Here is a 6,000-nt window from a genome sequence, read left to right as displayed (position 1 = left end):
ATATATATATATATACACACACACACACACACACACACACACACACACACACATATACAGTATATAGTATCCTAGCTTAGTTGCCAAGTCTTCCACTTCCAGCTCTACTCAAAATCCTCTAGCCTGCTCCTAAATAATATACAGTATGTTCCTATGGCAACAAAGGTAAGGGTCCTGACGGAATACACCAGCGAGTGAACTACTGCATGTTGGGTGCATGGAAGGATAACGTGTCAGAGCCGAACAGGTTCAGGTCATCTCAGTGTGAAAAGCCCAGTAAGAGTACAAGCCTCTGGCAGAAAGAGAAGCGGAGCTGTTTCTTGAGGCCAGGCTGTGATGGATTTATCCTGAGGAGTCCATGTGCATCGTGGCATCTTACCTTTCACTCACAAACTGCACACACAAAGTGCGACACAAAGTCAATCCTTCATTGGGTGATATGCTCAGGGGAGGACTGAGAGATGTCAGTCTGAGAAAACAGGATTCCATCTTACTAGATCAGGCTGTCTACAACGACATCACACACACACACAATGTGTCACGTCTGAATATGAAGTTCAGACACTCAGTCTCACTTACCGCACTGTTTAACGCTATCAGCCAAAGATGCATGAAAAGAATGGTAAATAAACAAGTCACCCTCAGGGGTTTCATGGGAGGTGCAAGGCTATTATGCTGCATTTGAACGCACGTTCACAAGGGAGATGAATGAAATGTCGACAGAGTGAAACACTTGACAGATACGTTTTTATTCTGGTTGCTTGTTGTTGGCTTGCCAGTCTGTAGTCAGCTAGATATAAAAATGCAACACTAAACATGCAGTAAAATATTTACAATCAGAAATGTAAGAAATGACATCAAATGAAGAGGAGAAGTGGATAGCTGACAGTGTTTTCATCAACAGGGAGAAAACAGGCGTTTTGGTGTAGGCGCATTGTGTGTTTTTTTATGTACTTCAGTGAGACAAGACATGGGTTAGAGAAGCAATACAAAAGGAATTTACAGTAAGTTACAGCAAAAGGAGGGTGTATGAGTCACGGCCACACAGATATACAGTATTCACAGCAGCTGTCAGGATAACTGAATAGATGTGGCTCTCTCTCCCAAATGTAGTCGTCACTAAAACCCAAACTGTACCATGGTGCCTCCAGAGAGAAACTAGACTAAAATGTGCTTCCTCTGATAGCTGACTCAAGTGACTTCAGCTGCAACCCCTGTATTAGTCTACACAACCTTTATACAAAAGGAACTGTATTTCAAATATGGATCATATGGTCTAGGGATAAAGGATCTGAGGACAATGTGTAATTGTACATTTTTTTGCCAGACATTTAAGGCAGTTCACATATATTGCGCACCCACAGAGGTAATATCACTTATTTGGCTGTTCAGACCTCTTCTCAGGTATCTGAGGGTGCCTACAGACTGTTTGACTGACTGACATCTTCCTGACTTGTTGAACAAGTTACAGCTTTATCACTGTTTATTAGTTAAAGGTGACTTCACATACAATTGCTTCAGGAAGTATTCAGATCCCTTCCCTTTCTGCACACTCTATTGTGCTGTAGATCTGATTTTAAATGAGTACAATTGCCATTTTCCCCATCAATCTACGCTCAATAACCCATAAGGGCAAAGTGAAAATGTTGCAAATTAAAAGTCAAAAGACTGTCTCTTGCTGTAATTATCCTTGAGATGCATCTAGAATGTGACTAGAGTCCAGCTGTGGCAAACTGAACTGACTGGATGTCATTTAGAAAGGCATACACCTTTGTAAATAAGGTCCCACAATTCACACATCATGCCAAACAAACCAAACCATGACATCCAAGGAAGTCTTTGTAGTGAAATGGATACAGTTTGGAACCACCAGGACTTCACCTAAAGCTTGCCATCCAGCCAAACTACAGTATGCAACCAAACAAGAAAGGTCTTGGTCAAGGAGGTGACCAAGAACCCACCATTCACTCTAACGGAGCTTCAGAAGTAATCTGCAGAGACGGGAAAACCTGCAGGAAGGACAATTATTTAAGCAGCTCTCCATCAGTCAGGCCTTTATGGTAGAGTGGCTAGACAGAAACCACTTAAAGTAAAATGCATATGACAACTGCTTTGAGTTTGTCAAACAAGAACAAGACTCTTGTCGGATGAGACAAAACTGAACCCCAGAACTCCAAGCACTATGTCTGATGAACACCAGGCACTGCTCATCACCTGGCTAATACCATCCATGTGGTGAAGTATGGTGGTGGCAGCTATGGCTGGGCATCACTCTGAATAAAGGTACTGATACGGTTCCTAAACAATACTTGTTTCAATACTAATTTGCTTATAAACACACCCACACACATACTGTATATATAGTCTAGACACAGTGTAAAACCTTAGTAAATATTCCCCTTATTGTTAAAAGCTGCATTGTTGTCCAGTGATGTATTAATGACAAACTGCTTGTTAGTCAGCTCCCACAAGCTCAAATGATACTCCTGACTACTTTGCACATTGGATGTGTTACCTGCAGTTAACTGCAGACTGACTATATCTTCTTCACAGATTCAAATTCTGCAAGTCATATTTCTGAACTTTAAAGGTGACAAGCTTTTAAAAGAATACTTTAATGTACTTTAAATTGAAACTGGAACTTTGTGACTCCTGGTCACTAGCCCCCAGCTGTCAGTCATTTACACTAATGAGGCAGCTCATTAGGGCCTGAGTGAGAGCTGAGGTGATCAGTCATGTAGAAAAAGACTCACTGCTCTGGTGGTGCTTTTGAACATCTAACAGACAGAATCTGCACTCCAGTGTTGTTTCGTTCTTTACAAAGGATACATCTTTAGCCAGGTTTGATTATTACAGTCACATCATGCAAGAATTTGTCAAAACAGCCAAGAATGTCAATTTGCAGTGTACTCTGGAAACTATGATGTTTAGCTTAGTAGTTTGTCTTCTGCAACAAAGTATCCTTGGGCAAGACACTGAACCCCCCCATTGCCCCCCGATGGTTAGAGCCATTGGTGTGATTTGGAGCCGCAGATAGCTGCCTCGGTTCTGTACCAGAAACAAATTCCTTGTGTGTGTAACATGCTTGGCCAAATAAAGGTGATTATCCTTATCAATTCTCTTCGCCAATACTTAAAAATAGGCCACGATGTAATCTGATTTAGAGGCCTGCAATCAAAGTGAATGAATGAAGCGATATTATCTGCCTATTTCACACAATTATATTTTTATTAACTAAAATGTAACTGAATTATAATTTCGAAATTCAAGTGCTATTTAAATACAAATAAGGATCAATGATTACCCTCCAAGTCAACATAAACCTTTTGGAGATAGGACAACTTGTTTCTGATGGGAGAGTTACTTTATCTGTGTACTTTTCTTGACTGCTATAGGCCAAGGCCAGTTCTCATAGAAAGCATTTTGTCACTTGCCCCTCTCAGGCAACAGAAAAAACTCCAGTCTATCAAATGTGTCACTCCACACTGAGTCAGAGACAAGCTTAATCCCCACAGACTGTTTGTTCGGTCACTGTCTTGCTGACAGAAAAACAACTGTTCTGACGATAGTGACACTCCATGAAGGTCAGACTTGGTGTGGACTGAAAGGATCAAATGCTTTAGTATCTTATGCGCTGCTCACGTCTCACTTTTAGTGTGAATTCCCAGCAAAGATGTGATTCCCAGTCTCAGAACGGAACTTTAATGGTAATGTGTACATATGTGGCTGGCTGGCAAATAAAAGCGCACAAAACATCGAAGTTTACATTTTTCATCAATGTCATCAGATTGTGGGTGTTTGATGGATGTATCGATCCAGACTGGTGGATCATTACACCCCTAGGCCTGCAACCACATAGAACTAACTTGAACATTGCAAAATTAAGCAAGTTCCTTGAAACAACTTTAAGTTGAAGGGCACACAGAAGATGTTTCAGAGTGATGCAAATAAAACCTGTCTACATTCCCATCATTAAAAGCTCAGTAACATCATCCATCAAAGTTTGCCTCCCATTTCAATGCAAAACTATTCAAGTGGATGAGAGAGTGATCAGCTGCTTGCTGCCTCACATCAAAGATCAACATTAGACCCCAGCCATGGTATCTCTCATCCTCTGACAACCTACCCCATGGTAGGTCCAAACATAAAGTATATGCTGTACAAACAAAGGAGGCCACAAACATAATCCCAGACTTACTAAAATTCTTTTAAATTCCACAGGGAAAGTAACACACACTGAGCTGGCAGTGGAGGTACACCTACAGTAGATAAACTCAATGATCCAAAATGATCGTAAAGTTTTATCTCATCTTAATGAACATTCCTTTGCTGTCTGCATCGTTTACTGTCTGTTTATACTGCTTATTCTGCATTGTTTGCACTATTTGTTGATGTTAATTCTTATTATTTTGTTATATTACACAGCCTTATGCTGGCTTACTGTTTGCACATTGAGAGCCGATGTACCAGAGTCAAATTCCTCATGTGTCCGTCACACCTGGCCAATGAAGCTGATTCTGAACCACAGTTTGAACAAAATCCCAACATCATCACCTTCACAAAGGAGGATTTAATGAAGGAAAGTTGAATTACCTTTAGCTAAGTGTATCTAATAAACTGCCTAGTGAGTCTATAATGACTGACTATACTATCTCTTGTATTAATCTTTGCCAATTTGACAATAGTTTAAATTCTGCTAAATACCAAATATGACACAATGTAGTGTCATTCTCCTTTAAATAATTGCCATTTAGTTTTTTTTTTATTTCAGTACAATCCACTCATTACAATCCATCCATTATTGTGACCCCAGAGTACCGTGACTATTTGCTACTACTTACTTTGGGTGTAGGCTTGGAAAGTGCTAGAGACATGCCCAGCCCCTCCAGTCCAGCATCCACCACATGCTGCTCCTCCAGTGTTGAGTACTGAGGATTCACCAGGCTTTGCACCTGTCCCTAATCAGCATCAGTGGTGCTCATCAGCCTCCTGGCCTGGAGGGCTGGCGTGTGTGATTACTCTTAGCAGCGTGACATTCTCTTGCCATTGTATCATTGTTCCTCATAACCCTCAGGGGTTATGTTTTGTTACTAGTTTGCTTCAGTAAAGTTGGCTCACACACATGCATCCTTATCTAGTGGTCTCATCTCTGGTTTTCATGACAGAGTCTTTATTCTTACTCTCCCGTGACAAAGGTATCATTGTTGGAAATATAACAGAGAACCTGGTGTTTTTATGAATGAAGAGCACCAACACCATGTATCTCAGGCCGTATGTACTAGACATGTCATATTTGTGTATATTTAATACTTGGTAAAGAATACTGATTCTGATATACATTGTAAATATGTGTACACACTGATGTGTGTTTATAAGGGCATGGTGATAATTTGTATGTGTGTTTATGATTCTGTAAGTAGAGGAGCAAGTGTAGCCCCTCCCTTCCCACAAGACAAAAAAACTGAAAGGGATGAACAACAGTCCCTTTCCTACTAATGAGCAAAGCAGAGTGACAGATTAAGCTGTGCAAAGGCCCACCCTAGAGTGGAACTATTTTTGTTTTCCTGAAGTGTCACTAGGTCCTTACGCTGTACAAAATATTTTGACAAAGCAACACATTTTGATTTTTAGTCAAATGTTGTTACAAAAAATAAAATGAAATAAAATAAAATCTATTAACTGAGAGAGCAGTCCTGTTCCAAAAATACTGTATATGAAAATACTGTATTTCAGAGAACTGAAAACAGATGTTGAAGTTACAGCTGTTCCAAGTCAGATATCATTTGTGAACACTATGTTTAAAGTGTAACCGAAATACAGCATACTGCATAAACGATATGTGCTATTTCTATAAAATTAGTGAATACTGAGTCATCTTCCATCGCAGAGACAGAACAAAGGTTATTTTTAAGGCATTTCCAACACCTTTGTCACAAGTGCCAGGTGACGTGTTACATAGAAAGAGGAGAAGGAGGAGGAGCAGGAAGAAATGCAATAAAG

General features: G+C 40.2%; 1 protein-coding gene across 1 annotated transcript in view; it reads right to left on the bottom strand.

Moving 5' to 3' along the window:
- itfg1 (integrin alpha FG-GAP repeat containing 1) overlaps positions 1 to 6,000 on the bottom strand; it is a 187,427-nt gene that overhangs the window by 58,674 nt on the left and 122,753 nt on the right. The gene's annotated exons all lie outside the window — the stretch shown is intronic.

The sequence above is a fragment of the Monopterus albus genome, unplaced genomic scaffold (genome assembly GCF_001952655.1).
Source record: "Monopterus albus unplaced genomic scaffold, M_albus_1.0 scaffold186.1, whole genome shotgun sequence".
Taxonomy (NCBI): domain Eukaryota; kingdom Metazoa; phylum Chordata; class Actinopteri; order Synbranchiformes; family Synbranchidae; genus Monopterus; species Monopterus albus.
The sequence above is the reverse complement of the archived record's forward strand: the minus strand, read 5'-3'. Positions and strand labels throughout refer to the sequence as shown.